This window comes from Triticum aestivum, chromosome 4B, assembly GCF_018294505.1.
Source record: "Triticum aestivum cultivar Chinese Spring chromosome 4B, IWGSC CS RefSeq v2.1, whole genome shotgun sequence".
NCBI classification, from domain to species: domain Eukaryota; kingdom Viridiplantae; phylum Streptophyta; class Magnoliopsida; order Poales; family Poaceae; genus Triticum; species Triticum aestivum.
In genome coordinates, this window is record NC_057804.1 from 65589940 (window position 1) to 65611250 (window position 21311).

Genomic DNA, 21311 nt, shown 5'->3' on the forward strand with positions numbered 1-21311 from the left:
TAGCTGGCCTCGGTTTATATAATGTACCATAGGCCTAGGGTAACAAGAGTCCTAGCCGAATACGCCGGTGGGGGAGGAGTCCTTGTCTTGATCACCAAGTCTTGTGGAATCTACCTTGTATGTGGCAGCTGTCCGAACTGGCCCATGAGTATACGGCCATGGGGGTCCTTGGCCCAATCTAACTGATCGGGGGACGACGTGGTGAGTACCCCCCCTAGTCCAGGACACCATCAATGGGCCCCTGCCGGACGCGGACATGGAGTCTGCTGGCTGAGTGGGGGCGCGCGAGCGCACCCATTGGGTGTAGCCTCTAAGCCTCCGGGCGACTCGAAGAGTCGACCGGAGGGTCTTGCTGTTGATGATGTGGACAACGGCGATGGAAACGCCAGTTGCAGTCGGCATCGGGCCCGCAACCCGTGTGTAGCCTACGAGCCTCCGGGGGAGGAGGGGGTTCCCCACAGTGATGATCGTGCAAAAGACAAGGTTAGTTTGCGCAGATATATCAAATATTTGCTTTTAGCGGTGCAAGTTTTATGTAGAGGGTGCCGACTCGGTTTCGTCCGAGCCCCCTTTAGTCTTTTTCATATCCCCTCCGCTCTTTGGCTTTGCCTCTTGTTAGCTAGACAGTCTGGAGCCGGTCTATAGCTGTTACGAAGAGTGGCCACGGAGTGGAGCATACCATACTCGGATTACACGAGCGGATTCGACCGAGTAGATACTCATAAAGGAAACGGCCAGGATGCCCAAGTCGTCTTCTCCCGGACGTTTTTTGCGTGGGCTGACCTCCAGCTTTTGCTCTCACTTGCCGGACAGCTGCGCTGCGGTCTGTGGCTGAGAGTGGACCTTCGGTACCGTATGCGCTACTAAGACGTCTGCGGGAATGAACATATCGGGCCAAGCGGCCAGCCTCCGGACCAAGACTTGCTGGCGCCGGGGCAAACAGTAGCGGAACTGTAATAAAGGCGGAGGTGATCCCCGAGTGTCGCTCGGGGTTATCCAGTTTTGCGTGTGGTACAAAACTAAGAGGGTGAGGAGCTCACATTGATTTTCGTGTAGTCACGACAGAGGTTGTCAAAGGCGGCCGGGTGAAGGCTTGCAGCTGGCGCGGCTTACGGTGCACGCCGACACACCCACTGGGGGTAGCCCTCGAGCCTCCAGGCGCTCGAGGGGGGGGGTCGGGCCCGACCAGCCAGGCGGCATAGAAGGACGCGGCTGAGCCGGCTTGGCACATCCGCCAGGCGTCAAGACGGGCGGGATCGTCGGGCGGGCTCTCCAGCCGGCCCGGTGTCGAAGTAGGCGGGCAGGCCAGCAAGTCACGCGGGTGTAGCTCGTGATCTTTTTTCTTTTATCCCCCAGTATTTTGTTTCCTGCCGGCCTCTTGACTTTTCTCTCTTCTTTTCTGTTTCTTTCTTTCCTTTCTTCCCGAGCAGCCATGAAGGGGAGAGCCTGCGCGCGCGCGGGGCCGGATGGCGACGACCAGGCAGAGGGCGACCCGACCGCAGGCGAGAGGGAGCCCACGGGCGCGGTCGCGACCCGGTCGCGGACGTGCGGGGCCGGTGGGGGGCGGCAAGAGGCGGCGTGGGATGCAGAGCTGGAGCCGGACGTGGCCGAAGGCGGCGAGCTGGCGGAGGGCGGAGCTCACGACCGCGAGCGAGGCTACAGGCGGCGAGCCAGGGCGGAGTCGGCGAGCCGGGGTGGGGCGGAGTCGGCAAGCCTAGGCGGCGGCGGAGGAGGCCAGGCGCGGGAGGAGATGGCACAGAGGATTAGGCCGGACCGCGACCCGGCAACCAAGCACGCCCGAAGCCGGTAGGCGCGACGGGAGGCGCGGCGACCCGACAAGGGCTTAGGAGGCCAGCGGGGCCGATACGGGGAGGCAGATGGAGGCGTGGCGATCCGGCAGGGAGCATGTTGGTGGAGGCGAAGCCGGCGTGGGGACGGGCCGGAGTGGGTAGTGCACCTGGCATCGGCCATAGGTGGAGCGACACGAGGCCGGCACAAGGGCGCGGTGCGGCCGGAGCTAGCGCAACGTGCAAAGCTGTATGGAGGTGAGGCCGCTCGTGGAGGAGGAGATGGAGCCGCACGCAGGAGCGGTAACGGTGACCCGGCCGGCGCGGGACGCGGAGCGGCGAGGCAGAGTCGATGCGCGGGAGGTGGAGCGGCGTGAGGCGGCTAGCGGCAAGCTGGTCATGGGGCAAGCGGGAGCCGACCGGGCCCACCGCAGCGGCAAGCCAGCCGTGGAGCGAGTGGGAGCTGGTGGGGGTGCGGAGCGGAGCAGCGCTGGCGGAGTCGGCGCGCGTGCGCAACAGAGCGAGCGACACGGCAAGGCGACGCGGAGGCGGGGCACTGGGAGCGGGCGAAGCCTCGCGCAGGGGCGGGGCTCTAGCTATGGCTGGAGGTGGTGGTGCTGCGGCCATCACGTGCAGGAGGCAAAGCAGGAACGGGGACAGCAGGGCCCGAGGAGCGGTCGGGGTGGAGGCACGAAGGGAGCTCTTGGAAGCGAGCAGCGTGCGGGGGCGAGGACGACCGCCGGTGCACGAGGAGCGCAACAGAGCAACGGGGAGCCCGAGGGTAGCGGCAACCCGCACGGTCACTGGAGACATCATGGGGCGATAGGCGGGGGCGCAGTGATAGGACGCGTGGACAAGCAGGGAGCCTGCCGGCGGTCGGGCGCGAGGCAGCCGGGTTATTCTGGTGCGAAGGAGCAGCGCGGGCGCGCGACTGCAGGGGCGCGGAGGAGTCGCCCCGCGGGGATGCTGCTAAAGCGGCAACGAAGTGTGGACGCCGGGGGCTCTCCTGGAGCCTGCGGTGATACCGGAGCAGCGCGGCATCGCAGGGGCGGAGAAGAGCCTCCTGGAGCCAGCGATGGAGAAAAAGGTGAGGCGGACGGTGCTCAGACCGACGGCGAGGATGAGCCGTCTTGCGCGGCCGTCCCGAGGCATGTTGATGTCGAACCCCAGAGCCTGCCGGAGAGACGATGGTGATGATGACTTAAATGGTGAGGCCGATGACGAGGACGCGCCGTCCTGAGTGGCCGTGCCGGGGGCGAGTTGATGTCGAGCACTCGAGCGCAGCCGGAGAGACGACAACGATGCCGCGGTGATGACGAAGATGGTCCCGCCCGGACCGCGGTTCCGCGACAGCTGTGGTATCATAGTACCCCCTACGGTGGGCGCCAACTGTCGGGGTGATCTCGCGGGCGGGTTCATGAGACGATAGATGCCACGAGGTGGCTTGAGGTGAGGGCAAGACTGCTCTGGAGATCCGGGGACGGGATTGGGCAAACAACACGTGGTGGTTTACCCAGGTTCGGGGCTCTCCAGAGAGATAATACCCCTACTCCTGCATGTCTGAATATATATGCGGCGTACATGTGTGGCAGTACAGATTTGCTCCTAGAGCTATATTACAAAATGCAGTAGAGCGCCTCGTGGGTATGAAGCTCTGGGTGAGCACACACGTATGTGGCCGAATGGATGGATGGCTAGCTAGCTAGCTTGTATGCATGAGTGTCCAGGATGGATGGATGGATATATATAGTGTGGCTTGCTACCTTGGTTAAGTCCGTGCCTTCTTGGCCAAGGGAGTGACCTCTTTGAAAGCACAAGTGCTCCCTAGGTGGTTTCGGTAATTAATGTCAACATATCTCTTGTTGGACTAACACTTTTATCTAGTATGTTTCAGATAAGTTCAACAATGGAGTGGCACATGGACTAAAGGATGTGGGAACTCCTTCAAGATGCTAAGGACAAAGGATTGGCTCAAGCTTCAAGCTTAAGACTCTTCATTTTACATTTTAGTGATCCAAGATCACATTGAGTCTATAGGAAAAGCCAATACTATCAAGAAGGGATGAGGTGTTGCTTAATGAGTTTCTTGCTCCACAGTGCTTAGTGATATGCTCCACAACCCTCAACTACTTTCCCACTTCCACACATATTACCTAAACCTAAAGTCCAACTCGGCCCTACCGATTCTTTCTATCCGGCGCCACCGAGTTCAGATGTCATAGCCACTGCCACAAACCCTAGGCAAATCGGTCTCACCGAGATGGGATTGTAATCTCTCTGGGTATGTCCATTACCAAAATCGGTCTCACCGAGTTTGTGTAATCAGTACTACCGAGATTACAATGCAAACTCTTTGGTTAACTTATTACCAAAATCGGTCCCACCGAGTTTGAGTAATCGGTCCCACCAAGTTTGCCTGACCAACACTCTGGTTAGCTAATTACCAAATTCGGTCTCACCGAGTTTGTGTAATCGGTCTCACCGAGATTACGTTATGCCCTAACCCTAACCATATCGGTCCTACCGAGTTGCATATCGGTCCCACCAAAAATCCTAACGGTCACTAGATTTGCTGAATTGGTCCGACCGAGTTTATCAATTCGGTCCCACCGAGTTTGGCAAGTTGTGTGTGTTGGGGAACGTTGGAGAAAATAAATTTTTTTCCTACGGTTTCACCAAGATCCATCTATGAGTTCATCTAAGCAACGAGTGATAGGAGAGAGATTGCATCTACATACCACTTGTAGATCGCGTGCGGAAGCGTTCAAGAGAACGGGGATGATGGAGTCGTACTCGCCGTGATCCAAATCACCGATGACCAAGTGCCGAACGGATAGCACCTCCGCGTTCAACACACGTACGGAGCGGATGACGTCTCCTCCTTCTTGATCCAGCAAGGGGAAAGGAGAGGTTGAGGAAGAAGGCTCCAGCAGCAGCACGACGGCGTGGTGATGGTGGAGAGGCAGTACTCCGACAGGGCTTCGCCAAGCACTTAACGGAGGAGGAGAGGTGTTGGGGAGGGAGGCACCAAGACACAGGGTGCGGATGCCCTCCCTCCCCCTCCTTTATATAGGCCCCCCCCGGGGGGGGGCGCCGGCCCTGGGAGATCCAATCTCCCAAGGGGGGTGGCGGCCAGGAGGGTGGAGTGCCCCCCAAGGCATGTGGGGCGCGCCCCCCACCTAGGGTTTCCAACCCTAGGCACCGGGGCCCCAGGGGGGGCACACCAGCCCACTAGGGGCTGGTTCCCCTCCCACTTCAGCCCACGGGGCCCTCCAGGATAGGTGGCCCCGCCCGGTGGACCCCCGGGACCCTTCCGGTGGTCCCGGTACAATACCGGGTGACCCCGAAACTTTCCCGATGGCCAAAGCAGCACTTCCTATATATAATTCTTTACTTCCGGACCATTCCGGAACTCCTCGTGACGTTCGGGATCTCATCTGGGACTCCGAACAACATTCGGTCTGCTGCATACTCATATTCATACAACCCTAGCATCACCGAACGTTAAGTGTGTAGACCCTACGGGTTCGGGAGACATGCAGACATGACCGAGACAGCTCTCCGGTCAATAACCAACAACATGATCTGGATACCCATGTTGGCTCCCACATACTCCTCGATGATCTCATCGGATGAACCACGATGTCGAGGATTCAAGCAACCCTATATACTATTCCCTTTGTCAGACGGTATGTTACTTGCCTGAGATTCGATCGTCGGTATCCCAATACCTCGTTCAATCTCGTTAGCGGCAAGTCACTTTACTTGTACCGTAATGCATGATCCCGTGACCAGACACTTTGTCACTTTGAGCTCATTATGATGATGTACTACCGAGTGGGCCCAGTGATACCTCTCCGTAATACGGAGTGACAAATCCCAGTCTCGATCCATGTCAACCCAACAGACACTTTCGGAGATACCTATAGTGCACCTTTATAGTCACCCAGTTACGTTGTGACGTTTGGTACACCCAAAGCACTCCTATGTTATCCGGGAGTTACACGATCTCATGGTCTAAGGAAGAGATACTTGACATTGGAAAATCTCTAGCAAAACAAACTACACGATCTTGTGTTATGCTTAGGATTGGGTCTTGTCCATCACATCATTCTCCTAATGATGTGATCCCGTTGTCAACGACATCTAATGTCCATAGTCAGGAAACCATGACTATCTATTGACCAACGAGCTAGTCAACTAGAGGCTTACTAGGGATGTATTGTGGTCTATGTATTCACACGTGTATTAAGATTTCCGGATAATACAATTATAGCATGAATAAAATACAATTATCATGAACAAGGAAATATAATAATAATCCTTTTATTATTGCTTCTAGGGCATATTTCCAACAGTCTCCCACTTGCACTAGAGTTAATAATCTAGTTACATTGTGATGAATCGAACACCCATAGAGTTCTGGTGTTGATCATGTTTTGCTCGCGGAAGAGGTTTAGTCAACGGATCTGCGACATTCAGATCCGTATGTACTTTGCAAATATATATGTCTCCATCTTGAACATTTTCACGGATGGAGTTGAAACAACGCTTGATGTGCCTGGTCTTCTTGTGAAACTTGGGCTTCTTCGCAAGGGCAATAGCTCCAGTGTTGTCACAGAAGAGTTTGATCGGCCCCGACGCATTGGGTATGACTCCTAGGTCGGTGATGAACTCCTTCACCCAAATTGCTTCATGCGCTGCCTCCGAGGCTACCATGTACTCCGCTTCACATGTAGATCCCGCCATGACACTCTGCTTGCAGATGCACCAGCTTACTGCCCCACCATTCAACATATACACGTATCCGATTTGTGACTTAGAGTCATCCAGATCTGTGTCGAAGCTAGCGTCGACGTAACCCTTTACGACGAGCTCTTCGTCACCTCGATAAACGAGAAACATGTCCTTTGTCCTTTTTAGGTACTTTAGGATATTCTTGACCGCTGTCCAGTGTTCCTTGCCGAGATTACTTTGGTACCTTCCTACCAAACTTACGGCAAGGTTTACATCAGGTCTGGTACACAGCATGGCATACATAATAGATCCTATGGATGAGGCATAGGGGATGACACTCATCTCTTCTTTATCTTTTGCCGTGGTCGGGCATTGAGCTGAGCTCAATCTCACACCTTGCAATACAGGCAAGAACCCTTTCTTGGACTGGTCCATTTTGAACTTCTTCAAAATCTTATCAAGGTATGTGCTTTGTGAAAGACCTATGAGGCGTCTAGATCTATCCCTATAGATTTTGATGCCTAATATGTAAGCAGCTTCCCCAAGGTCCTTCATTGAAAAACACTTATTCAAGTAGGCCTTAATGCTGTCCAAGAATTCTATATCATTTCCCATCAAAAGTATGTCATCTACATATAATATGAGAAATGCTACAGAGCTCCCACTCACTTTCTTGTAAACGCAGGCTTCTCCATAAGTCTGCATAAACCCAAACGCTTTGATCATCTCATAAAAGTGAATGTTCCAACTCCGAGATGCTTTTACCAGCCCATAAATGGATCGCTGGAGCTTGCATACTTTGTTAGCATTCTTAGGATCGACAAAACCTTCCGGCTGCATCATATACAGCTCTTCCTTAAGATAACCGTTAAGGAATGCCGTTTTGACGTCCATCTGTCATATCTCATAATCATAGTATGCGGCAATTGCTAACATGATTCGGACGGACTTAAGCTTCGCTACATGAGAGAAAGTCTCATCGTAGTCAATCCCTTGAACTTGCCGATAACCCTTAGCGACAAGTCGAGCTTTATAGATGGTGACATTACCATCCGCGTTCGTCTTCTTCTTAAAGATCCATTTGTTTTCTATCGCTCGCCGATCATCGGGCAAGTCAGTCAAAGTCCATACTTTGTTTTCATACATGGATTCTATCTCGGATTGCATGGCTTCTAGCCATTTGTTGGAATCTGGGCCCGCCATCTCTTCTTCATAGTTCGAAGGTTCACCGTTGTCTAACAACATGATTTCCAGGACAGGGTTGCCATACCACTCTGGTCTGGAACGTGTCCTTGTGGACCTACGAAGTTCAGTAGCAACTTGATCCGAAGTACCTTGATCATCATCATTAATTTGCTCTCCAGTCGGTGTAGGCACCACAGGAACATTTTCCTGTGCTACACTACTTTCCGGTTCAAGAGGTAGTACTTCATCGAGTTCTACTTTCCTCCCACTTACTCCTTTCGAGAGAAACTCCTTTTCCAGAAAGGATCCGTTCTTGGCAACAAAGATCTTTCCCTCGGATCTTAAGTAGAAGGTATACCCAATGCTTTCCTTAGGGTATCCTATGAAGACGCATTTTTCCGACTTGGGTTCGAGCTTTTCAGGTTGAAGTTTCTTGACATAAGCATCGCATCCCCAAACTTTTAGAAACGACAGCTTAGGTTTCTTCCCAAACCATAATTCATACGGTGTCGTCTCAACGGATTTAGACGGTGCCCTATTTAAAGTGAATGTAACTGTCTCTAGAGCGTATCCCCAAAATGATAGCGGTAAATCGGTAAGAGACATCATAGATCGCACCATATCCAATAGAGTGCGATTACGACGTTCGGACACATCGTTACGCTGAGGTGTTCCAGGCAGTGTGAGTTGTGAAACGATTCCACATTTCCTTAAGTGCGTACCAAATTCGTGACTCAAATATTTTCCTCCATGATCCGATCGTAAGAATTTTATCTTTCGGTCACGTTGATTCTCTACTTCATTCTGAAATTCCTTGAACTTTTCAAAGGTCTCAGACTTGTGTTTCATCAAGTAGACATACCCATATCTACTCAAGTCATCAGTGAGAGTGAGAACATAACGGTATCCTCCACAAGCCTCAACGCTCATTGGACCACACACATCAGTATGTATGATTTCCAATAAGTTGGTTGCTCGCTTCATTGTTCCGAAGAACGGAGTCTTGGTCATTTTGCCCATGAGGCATGGTTCGCATGTGTCAAATGATTCATAATCGAAAGACTCTAAAAGTCCATTAGCATGGAGCTTCTTCATGCGCTTGACACCAATGTGACCAAGGCGGCAGTGCCACAAGTATGTGGGACTATCGTTATCAACTTTACATCTTTTGGTATTCACACTATGAATATGTGTAACATTACGTTCGAGATTCATTAAGAATAAACCATTGACCATCGGGGCATGACCATAAAACATATCTCTCATATAAATAGAACAACCATTATTCTCGGATTTAAATGAGTAGCCATCTCGCATCAAACGAGATCCAGATACAATGTTCATGCTCAAACTTGGCACTAAATAACAATTATTGAGTTTTAAAACTAATCCCGTAGGTAAATGTAGAGGTAGCGTGCCGATGGCGATCACATCGACCTTGGAACCATTCCCGACGTGCATCATCACCTCGTCCTTCGCCAGTCTCTGCTTATTCCGCAACTCCTGCTGTGAGTTACAAATATGAGCAACGGCACCGGTATGAAATACCCAGGAGTTACTACGAGTACTGGTAAGGTACACATCAATTACATGTATCTCAAATATACCTTTAGTGTTGCCGGCCTTCTTGTCCGCTAAGTATTTGGGGGCAGTTCCGCTTCCAGTGACCCTTCCCTTTGCAATAAAAGCACTCAGTTTCAGGCTTGGGTCCATTCTTTGACTTCTTCCCGACAACTGGCTTACCGGGCGCGGCAACATCTTTGCCGTCCTTCTTGAAGTTCTTCTTACCCTTGCCCTTCTTGAACTTAGTGGTCTTATTGACCATCAACACTTGATGTTCTTTCTTGATTTCAACCTCTGCTGACTTCAGCATTGAAAATACTTCAGGAATGGTCTTCACCATCCCCTGCATATTGTAGGTCAACACAAAGCTCTTGTAGCTCGGTGGGAGCGACTGAAGGATTCTGTCAATGACCGCCTTGTCCGGGAGGTTGATCTCCAGCTGGGACAGGCGGTTGTGCAACCCAGATATTTTGAGTATGTGCTCACTGACAGAACTGTTTTCCTCCATCTTACAACTATAGAACTTGTCGGAGACTTCATATCTCTCGACCCGGGCATGAGCTTGAAAAACCATTTTCAGCTCCTCGAACATCTCATATGCTCCGTGTCGCTCAAAACGCTTTTGGAGCCCCGGTTCTAAGCTATAAAGCATGCCGCACTGAACGAGGGAGTAATCATCAGCACGTGACTGCCAAGTGTTCATAACGTCTTGGTTCTCTGGGATTTTTTGCTTCACCTAGCGGTGCTTCTAGGACATAATCTTTCTTGGCTGCTATGAGGATGATCCTCAGGTTCGGACCCAGTCCGAATAGTTGCTGCCATCATCTTTCAGCTTGGTTTTCTCTAGGAACGCGTTGAAGTTCATGTTGACATGAGCGTTGGCCATTTGATCTACAAGACATATTTTTTTGCAAAGACTTTAGACTAAGTTCATGATAATTAAGTTCATCTAATCAAATTATTTAATGAACTCCCACTCAGATTGACATCCCTCTAGTCATCTAAGTGTTACACGATCCGAGTCAACTAGGCCGTGTCCGATCATCACGTGAGACGGAGTAGTCATCATCGGTGAACATCTCCATGTTGATCGTATCTTCCATACGACTCATGTTCGACCTTTCGGTCTCTTGTGTTCCGAGGCCATGTCTGTACATGCTAGGCTTGTCAAGTTAACCCTAAGTGTTTATGCATGTGTAAAACTGTCTTACACCCGTTGTATGTGAACGTAAGGATCTATCACACCCGATCATCATGTGGTGCTTCGAAACGACGAACTTTAGCAACGGCGCACAGTTAGGGGGAACACTTTCTTGAAATTATTATAAGGGATCATCTTATTTACTACCATCGTTCTAAGTAAACAAGATGCATAAACATAATAAACATCACATGCAATTATATAATAGTGATATGATATGGCCAATATCATATAGCTCCTTTGATCTCCATCTTCGGGGCTCCATGATCATCTTCGTCACCGGCATGACACCATGATCTCCATCATCATGATCTCCATCATCGTGTCTTCATGAAGTTGTCACGCCAACGACTACTTCTACTTCTATGGCTAACGCGTTTAGCAATAAAGTAAAGTAATTTACATGGCATTCTTCAATGACACGCAGGTCATACAAAAAATAAAGACAACTCCTATGGCTCCTGCCGGTTGTCATACTCATCGACATGCAAGTCGTGATTCCTATTACAAGAACATGATCTCATACATCACAATATATCATTCATCATTCATCACAACTTCTGGCCATATCACATCACATGACAATTGCTGCAAAAACAAGTTAGACGTCCTCTAGTTGTTGTTGCATCTTTTACGTGGCTGCAATTGGGTTCTAGCAAGAACGTTTTCTTACCTATGAATAACCACAACGTGATTTTGTCAACTTCTATTTACCCTTCATAAGGACCCTTTTCGTCGAATACGCTCCAACTAAAGTGGGAGAGACAGACACCCGCTAGCCACCTTATGTAACTAGTGCATGTCAGTCGGTGGAACCTGTCTCACGTAAGCGTACGTGTAAGGTCGGTCCGGGCCGCTTCATCCCACAATACCGCTGAAGCAAAATAAGACTAGTAGCGGCAAGCAAGTTGACAAGATCTACGCCCACAACAAAATTGTGTTCTACTCGTGCAATAGAGAGCTACACATAGACCTAGCTCATGATGACACTGTTGGGGAACGTTGCAGAAAATAAAAATTTTCCTACGGTTTCACCAAGATCCATCTATGAGTTCATCTAAGCAACGAGTGATAGGAGAGATATTGCATCTACATACCACTTGTAGATCGCGTGCGGAAGCGTTCAAGAGAACGGGGATGATGGAGTCGTACTCACCGTGATCCAAATCACCGATGACCAAGTGCCGAACGGACAGCACCTCCGCGTTCAACACACGTACGGAGCGGATGACGTCTCCTCCTTCTTGATCCAGCAAGGGGGAAGGAGAGGTTGAGGAAGAAGGCTCCAGCAGCAGCACGACGGCGTGGTGATGGTGGAGAGGCAGTACTCCGACAGGGCTTCGCCAAGCACTTAATGAAGGAGGAGAGGTGTTGGGGAGGGAGGCGCCAAGACACAGGGTGCGGCTGCCCTCCCTCCCCCCTCCTTTATATAGGCCCCCAGGGGGGGCACCGGCCCTGGGAGATCCAATCTCCCAAGGGGGGCGGCGGCCAGGGGGTGGAGTGCCCCCCAAGGCATGTGGGGTGCGCCCCCCACCTAGGGTTTCCAACCCTAGGCGCAGGGGGGCCCAGGGGGGCGCACCAGCCCACTAGGGCTGGTTCCCCTCCCACTTCAGCCCACGGGGCCCTCCGGGATAGGTGGCCCCACCCGGTGGACCCCCGGGACCCTTCCGGTGGTCCCGGTACAATACCGGGTGACCCCGAAACTTTCCCGATGGCCGAAACAACACTTCCTATATATAATTCTTTACCTCCAGACCATTCCGGAACTCCTCGTGACGTCCGGGATCTCATCCGGGACTCCGAACAACATTCGGTTTGCTGCATACTCATATTCATACAACCCTAGCATCACCGAACCTTAAGTGTGTAGACCCTACGGGTTGGGGAGACATGCAGACATGACCGAGACGGCTCTCCGGTCAATAACCAACAACGGGATCTGGATACCCATGTTGGCTCCCACATACTCCTTGATGATCTCATCGGATGAACCACGATGTCGAGGATTCAAGCAACCCCGTATACTATTCCCTTTCTCAGACGGTATGTTACTTGCCCGAGATTCGATCGTCGGTATCCCAATACCTCGTTCAATCTCGTTACCGGCAAGTCACTTTACTCGTACCGTAATGCATGATCCCATGACCAGACACTTGGTCACTTTGAGCTCATTATGACGATGCACTACCGAGTGGGCCCAGTGATACCTCTCCGTAATACGGAGTGACAAATCCCAATCTCGATCTGTGTCAACCCAACAGACACTTTCGGAGATACCTGTAGTGCACCTTTATAGTCACCCAGTTACGTTGTGACGTTTGGTCCACCCAAAGCACTCCTACGGTATCCAGGAGTTACACGATCTCATGGTCTAAGGAAGAGATACTTGACATTGGAAAAGCTCTAGCAAAATGAACTACACGATATTGTGCTATGCTTAGGATTGGGTCTTGTCCATCACATCATTCTCCTAATGATGTGATCCCGTTGTCAACGACATCTAATGTCCATAGTCAGGAAACCATGACTATCTGTTGACCAACAAGCTAGTCAACTAGAGGCTTACTAGGGACGTATTGTGGTCTATGTATTCACACATGTATTACGATTTTTGGATAATACAATTATAGCATGAATAAAAGACAATTATCATGAACAAGGAAATATAATAATAATCCTTTTATTATTGCCTCTAGGGCATATTTCCAATAGTGTGTAACGGTTAGATTTCGTGTGGAGGCTATATATACCACTCCACCTCCTCTTCATTCGTGGAGAGAGCCATCAGAACAAGCCTACACTTCCAGCATCCTATTTCTGAGAGAGAACTACCTACTCATGTGTTGAGGCCAAGATATTCCATTCCTACCATATGAATCTTGATCTCTAGCCTTCCCCAAGTTGCTTTCCACTCAAATCTTCTTTCCACCAGATCCAAATCCTATGAGAGAGAGTTGAGTGTTGGGGAGTCTATCATTTGAAGCACAAGAGCAAGGAGTTCATCATCAATGCAACATTTGTTACTTCTTGGAGAGTGGTGTCTCCTAGATTGGCTAGGTGTCACTTGGGAGCCTCCGACAAGATTGTGGAGTTGAACCAAGGAGTTTGTAAGGGCAAGGAGATCGCCTACTTCGTGAAGATCTACCGCTAGTGAGGCAAGTCCTTCGTGGGTGACGACCATGGTGGGATAGACAAGGTTGCTTCTTCGTGGACCCTTCGTGGGTGGAGCCCTCCGTGGACTCGCGCAACCGTTACCCTTCGTGGGTTGAAGTCTCCACCAACGTGGATGTACGATAGCACCACCTATCGGAACCACGCCAAAAACATCCATGTCTCCAATTGCGTTTGAATCCTCCACAACCCTTCCCTTTACATTCTTGCAAGTTGCATGCTTTACTTTACTCTGCTCACATACTCTTTGCATGCTTGCTTGTTATGTATTGAGAATGTTAAACTTGTGCCTAAACTCCACTTAAACCTAAAGAAGTTAAAAATTGCAACTTTGGTACTTAGTGTCTAATCACCCCCCTCTAGACACCTCTTCTCAAGGTCCTACAAGTGGTATCAGAGCATTGGTCTCCATTGCCTTGGTTTAATCACCATTGGAGGAAGATGGATGAGTCTACTTTGGGGAGTCCTAGACATAGAGTGCCTATTCTTGATGGAGAGTACTTTCATGAGTGGAAAAATGAGATGCTTGTAATTTTCAATCATTATCATTTGAACAAGTACATTGCTAGCCCTTGTGCACCACATTTTGATCCTATGCATCCTACTCTTGATGAGTCAATTGACATGACTAGGAATGTTAGAACTGTTAATCTTATCACTAGAGGCTTGCCTAGAAACTTAATTATAAACTTGCCTACTTTTGAGTGTGCCTACACTATATGGAAATTTCTCGAGGAACAATTTCCAAATTATTCCTTGAAAAATCTAGATGAAATTCTCCATAAGTCTATTGCTTTGAGTAAGATGAATACTAGCGATCCTATGTTTGGTGATCGTCTATTTGAACTTACAAACCTTATGCGTACCGAAGGAGATGTTGGAATTATTAGTGATATTATTTCCGAAGCTATAAAAATTCATAAGCAAGATCATTGTCAAACTCACTCGAATGAATTACCCTCTCTAGGATTTGATCCACCACATGACGATGTTGAACATGGATACTATGATGAGGATGATGATAGTGACTTCGATCTTGATGATGCAATGAGAAACTTTGGTCTTATGGCAAATCTTCGGGGATATATGTCAGGAGGAAAGGAATGGGTTCTTGATAGTGGATGTACCGATCGCATGACCGGACATAAAGACATGTTTCGTGAGCTTGCTGAAAATGATAGTCCTCAAAAGTATGTCACTTTCGGTGACAACTCAAAGGGTAAGGTGGTTGGCCTCGGTAAGGTGGCCATATCACATGATAGCTCCATACAAAATGTTATGCTTGTTGAATCTCTTGGTTACAACTTACTTTCAGTATCTAGACTTGCTGATTTCGGTTTCAATGTCCTATTTACTGAAGTAGATTTCCAAGTATTTCGTCGAGACAATCATAAAATGGTCTTTACCGGTATACGTAGAGGTGATCTATACATTGTTGATTTCACTAAAAAGGCTCAACCTAAAACTTGCTTCATTGCCAAATCCTCAAAAGGTTGGTTATGGCATAGACGACTAGGTCATGTTGGTATGCGAAACCTTGACAAGCTTATTAAAGGGAATCATATACTTGGTGTTAACGATGTCATATTTGATAAGGATAGACTTTGCAGTGCTTGTCAAGCAGGTAAACAGGTTGGAGGAAGGCATCCCGTGAAGAACATCATGACCACAAGGAGGCCACTCGAGCTACTTCACATGGATCTTTTTGGTTCCAACTCTTACAAGAGTCTCGGTGGAAATTCTTTTGGTCTAGTTATAGTTGATGATTTTTCAAGATTTGCGTGGGTGTTCTTTCTCGATGATAAATCGCAGGTCCAAAAGATCTTCAAAAACTTCGCTAGGAAGGCCCAAAATCAGTTTGAAGTGAAGATCAAGAAGGTTCGCAGCGACAACAGAACGGAGTTCAAGAATGCAAATGTGGACACCTTTCTTGACGAAGAAGGGATTTCACACGAGTTCTCGGGCTACGTACACACCTCAACACAATGGAGTTGTTGAGAGGAAGAACCGGATGCTCATCAAAATGGCAAGAACGATGCTAGATGAGTACAAGACACCGAAGCACTTTTGGGCAGAAGCGGTTGAGACAGCTTGTCATGCAACAAATCGCTTGTATCTTCACAAGCTACTCGGCAAGATGGCATACGAGCTCCTCACTGGTAACAAACCCCAAGTTGGATACTTTCGAGTATTCGGCTCAGAGTGCTACATTCTTGATAAGCATCGTCGTTCTAAATTTGCTCCTAAGTCTCATGAAGGTTTCCTACTAGGTTATGGCTCAAACTCTCACGCTTACCATGTCTACAACAATTTCACCCGAAAGGTTGAAGAGACGGTAGATGTGAAGTTTGATGAATCTAACGGCTCGCAAGTAGAGCAATTGCCAATTGATATAGGAGACAAAGATCCTTCAGAAGCAATCCAAGGCTTGTCTATTGGCAAGGTCCGTCCAACGGAGGTGAAGGAGAGTACCTCGTCCATCCAAGTGGAAGCTTCTACTTCACGACAAGGTGAACCAAGAGTTGATACGGAAGCATCCACAAGTGGGACACACCAAGATGAAGAAAACGAGGAAGTGCATCAAGATGAACGTCAACAACCTCCTTCTCCACCACGACAAGAGAACGACAATGCCAACAATGAAGAAGGCCAAGAAGAAGAACAAGATGAAGAAGAAGTTCAACCAAGAACCAAGCAAAAGCTTTCACGAGTTCGAGCAAGAATTGCTAAAGACCATCCCGTCGAGCAAATCTACAATGATATTCAAACCGGGAGAATCACTCGCTCTAAAACTCGTTTAGCTAACTTTTGTGAAAACTATTCTTTCATCTCTAGCATTGAACCTATGAAGGTCGAAGAAGCATTGGAAGATCCGGATTGGATAAATGCTATGCATGAAGAGCTACACAACTTTCAGAGAAACCAAGTTTGGACATTGGTTGAGAAGCCCGACAACAACCACAACATCATCGGTACCAAATGGGTGTTTCGCAACAAGCAAGATGAAGATGGACAAGTAGTTCGCAACAAAGCACGTCTCATCGCCCAAGGCTACACACAAGTCGAAGGTATGGACTATGGTGAGACTTATGCTCCCGTTGCTAGACTTGAGTCCATTCGCATCTTACTTGCCTGTGCTAATCATCATGATATCACCTTGTACCAAATGGACATTAAAAGTTCTTTTCTAAATGGTGAAATAGAGGAGGAAGTTTATGTTAAGCAACCTCCCGGCTTTGTCAATCCTAAGAAACCAAATCATGTTTACAAACTTCACAAAGCCCTTTATGGTCTTAAACAAGATCCTAGAGCATGGTATAAATGCTTGACCAAGTTCCTTATTGAAAAAGGCTTTGAAATTGGGAAAATTGATTCAACACTTTTTACTAAAAGGGTTAATGGAGAATTATTTGTATGCCAAATTTATGTTGATGATATCATATTTGGATCAACTAACCCTCATTTTAGTGAGAAGTTTGGAAAGCTAATGTCGGAGAAGTTTGAGATGTCAATGATGAGTGAACTCAAATTCTTTCTTGGGATGCAAATCAAGCAAACTAAGGAAGGTACTTTTGTCTCTCAAACAAAGTACACTAAGGACTTATTCAAGAAGTTCAATATGCAAGAGTGCAAAGGTATGTCTACACCCATGCCTACTAGTGGACATCTTAACTTGACCAAAGATGGTGAACCGGTTGATCAAAAGGTTTATCGCTCTATGATTGGTTCATTGTTATATCTATGTGCTTCACGTCCCGATATCATGCTAAGTGTGTGCATGTGTGCAAGATATCAAGCTGCTCCTAAAGAATGTCATCTTAAGGCCGTAAAAAGGATAGTGAGATACTTAATTCATACACAAAATTTTGGCATTTGGTATCCTAAGAGGGCCTCGTTCGATCTTGTTGGCTACCCCGACTCGAACTATGCCGGAGACAAGGTTGATAGAAAGTCCACTTCGGGTACTTGTCAATTTGTTGGTAGATCTCTTGTGTCTTGGTCCTCCAAGAAACAAAACTCGGTATCCTTATCTACCGCCGAAGCGGAATACATTGCCGCTGGTTCATGTTGTGCTCAATTACTTTGGATGACCCAAACTCTTAAAGATTATGGGATATATGTGAAACATGTTCCATTGCTTTGTGACAATGAAAGTGCTATCAAAATTGGTCATAATCCCATACAACATTCTCGAACTAAGCATATTGAAGTTCGTCATCATTTCATTTGAGATCATGTTGCTAAGGGTGACATTGATCTTAAGCATGTTCGCACCGAAAAGCAATTAGCGGATATATTCACAAAACCTCTTGATGAGAAAGTGTTTTGCAGGTTGAGAGGAGAATTGAACATCATTGATGCTTAAAACTTGGAGTAGAAACTCCATTGGATACATGCAAGACATGAGCTTATGACTAATCCTTGATTTTTTCTCTTATGATGAAAATCTTATGTCTTGGATATATTTGTATTTTGCATGTTATCTAACCCATGTAGGTACTTGGTTGAATCAAACTCCATGAGATTGTAACCTACTCACATCTTGAGCAATCTCTACATCACCAAGTCTCTACACTATGGTGGTTGAAGACAAGGAAGCACGAAACCATTCAAACATATCCTTTGACAAATTCTATGTTGAGCTTCATGATTGTCATTTTTGGATACACAAGTGCTGTTCCTTGCAATAACTAACCCATGTAGGTAGATGGACTCAAATTCCAAGTGGTGCTCCCAACTCTTGATGAGCTACATCAACTATGAGCAACTCACACAAGTTCAACTACATGGTCAACACCACCAACCAAGGTATGTCATTCCATCTTAGAGAAGCTTTACTCTGAGTCATGAGCTAAAGCAACTCGACAAGATGTGAATACATCAAGATGCTTAGACGAGAAATGGTAACCCCATTTTGAGCTTAAACGATGAGTATGACCTATGATCAATTGATCTCACTTGACTCCTAAGTCAATATACTCTAACATAGGTGACTTTGTCGCCGACCATCTCTAGATGAAGTTCTCTCGTGTTCTTTTCTGAGTTTTTTCATTTGTCTCATGCATATTCGTTTCCCCTTTCAAAAAAAAACTTCATCTAGATTTCTTTCTTTTCTTTCTGGTTGCTCTGCATTTTCTGCATCCAATTCATTGCATATCATTCAGTTAATTCCTTGCAAATCTTTGTGAGATCTTACTAGTCTAGTGAGCTGAGGTAACAAGTGTTTTCTCTACGATGAAATCGGTTTCACCGACTTGTTGTTTTTGGTCCAACCGAATCCTTTCGGTACAACCGAAGCATACCACTTGGTGCCACCGCTTTCACAACAGGAAAAACAGTTTGCCACTTATTCTGTGTTTCTTCTGATCCAGCTCCACTCAATGAATCTTGTCCTCTACAAGCATCACATTTATATAAATGCTTTGTGATGTGACTCAAGGATCAAACCCTTCTTGGAAATTGATGTCAAAGGGGGAGAGAGAGAGACCACATCAAAGCTCATCACTTAGAGAGATCACATCAGAGAGGGATAGTATCACCTCCTCAGGGGGAGAAAGAGATCTCCAGGGGAAGAGAATACTCAAGTAGAAAGTATTTCTCAAGGATCCCAGATGCTTGGTGTTCAAGAGGAGAGATGCCACATGTATTTTTGGGGGAAAAGACATGTTCATATGTGCTTATTTCCATTAGTTTGCATTAGCTCTGTTCATTTATATCTTTCAGCTCTGATTTTCTGTTCCCTATCTTCTCCCAGTATCCCATGCTAGATTCAGGGGGAGCAAGACATCTATTTAAATTCATTGCATATCTTTACTCTTGGGGACATGTCTAATCCAATGTGATACTTATTACTCACTCTCTACATGTCATCCTAGTCTTGGTATTCTTGTGGTTTCTTCTATTTGCTCTGGCTACTAGATGTACCTGTGTTATCTAACCTTGTTTACGCAGGTTCATTCCATCCTAAGCCAACTCAAGACTACAAGGTAAGTATATGCATCACAATCATGTGTATGAGGAATTCTTGCTGATGTACATACTGTTTGCAAGAAGGACTCATGGGCATGGAGGTATTTTCTTTAATATTCTTTGCTCTGATGCATATGGCCAAGATACATGTAACACTTTGCCTACTCAGTCATGGTTATGCTCTCACATGCTTCTATATTCCATATTCACATGATTGCATACATGTAGGGGGAGCCTATGCTTGTTACATGTCTTTCCAAAGCTTTACTTGCTATTCTTTATATCTTTATCTAAAGCTTTGATGCATGTTGCCATCAATTACCAAAAAGGGGGAGATTGAAAGCACAAGTGCTCCCTAGGTGGTTTTGGTAATTAATGTCAACATATCTCTTCTTGGACTAACACTTTTATCTAGTATGTTTCAGATAAGTTCAACAATGGAGTGGCACATGGACTAAAGGATGTGGGAACTCCTTCAAGATGCTAAGGACAAAGGATTGGCTCAAGCTTCAAGCTCAAGACTCTTCATTTTACATTTTAGTGATCCAAGATCACATTGAGTCTATAGGAAAAGCCAATACTATCAAGAAGGGATGAGGTGTTGCTTAATGAGTTTCTTGCTCCACAGTGCTTAGTGATATGCTCCACAACCCTCAACTACTTTCCCACTTCCACACATATGACCTAAACCTAAAGTCCAACTCGGCCCTACCGATTCTTTCTATCCGGCGCCACCGAGTTTAGATGTCATAGCCACTGCCACAAACCCTAGGCAAATCGGTCTCACCGATAGGGATCTCGGTCTCACCGAGATGGGATTGTAATCTCTCTGTGTATGTCCATTACCAAAATCGGTCTCACCAAGTTTCTGTAATCGGTACTACCGATATTACAATGCAAACTCTATGGTTAACTTATTACCAAAATCGGTCCCACCGAGTTTGCCTAACCAACTCTCTGGTTAGCTAATTACCAAATTCGGTCTCACCGAGTTTGTGTAATCGGTCTCACCGAGATTACGTTATGCCCTAACCCTAACCATATCGGTCCTACCGAGTTGCATATCGGTCCCACCAAAAATCCTAACGGTCATTAGATTTGCTGAATCGGTCCGATGGAGTTTATCAATTCGGTCCCACCGAGTTTGGCAAGTTGTGTGTAACGGTTAGATTTTGTGTGGAGGCTATATATACCCCTCCACCTCCTCTTCATTCATGGAGAGAGCCATCAGAACAAGCCAACACTTCCAGCATCCTATTTCTGAGAGAGAACTACCTACTCATGTGTTGAGGCCAAGATATTCCATTCCTACCATATGAATCTTGATCTGTAGCCTTCCCCAAGATGCTTTCCACTCAAATCTTCTTTCCACCAGATCCAAATTCTATGAGAGAGAGTTGAGTGTTGGGGAGTCTATCATTTGAAGCACAAGAGCAAGGAGTTCATCATCAACACACCATTTGTTACTTCTTGGAGAGTGGTGTCTCCTAGATTGGCTAGGTGTCACTTGGGAGCCTCCGACAAGATTGTGGAGTTGAACCAAGGAGTTTGTAAGGGCAAGGAGATCGCCTACTTCGTGAGGATCTACCGCTAGTGAGGCAAGTCCTTCGTGGGCGACGACCATGGTGGGATAGACAAGGTTGCTTCTTCGTGGACCCTTCGTGGGTGGAACCCTCCGTGGACTGGCGCAACCGTTA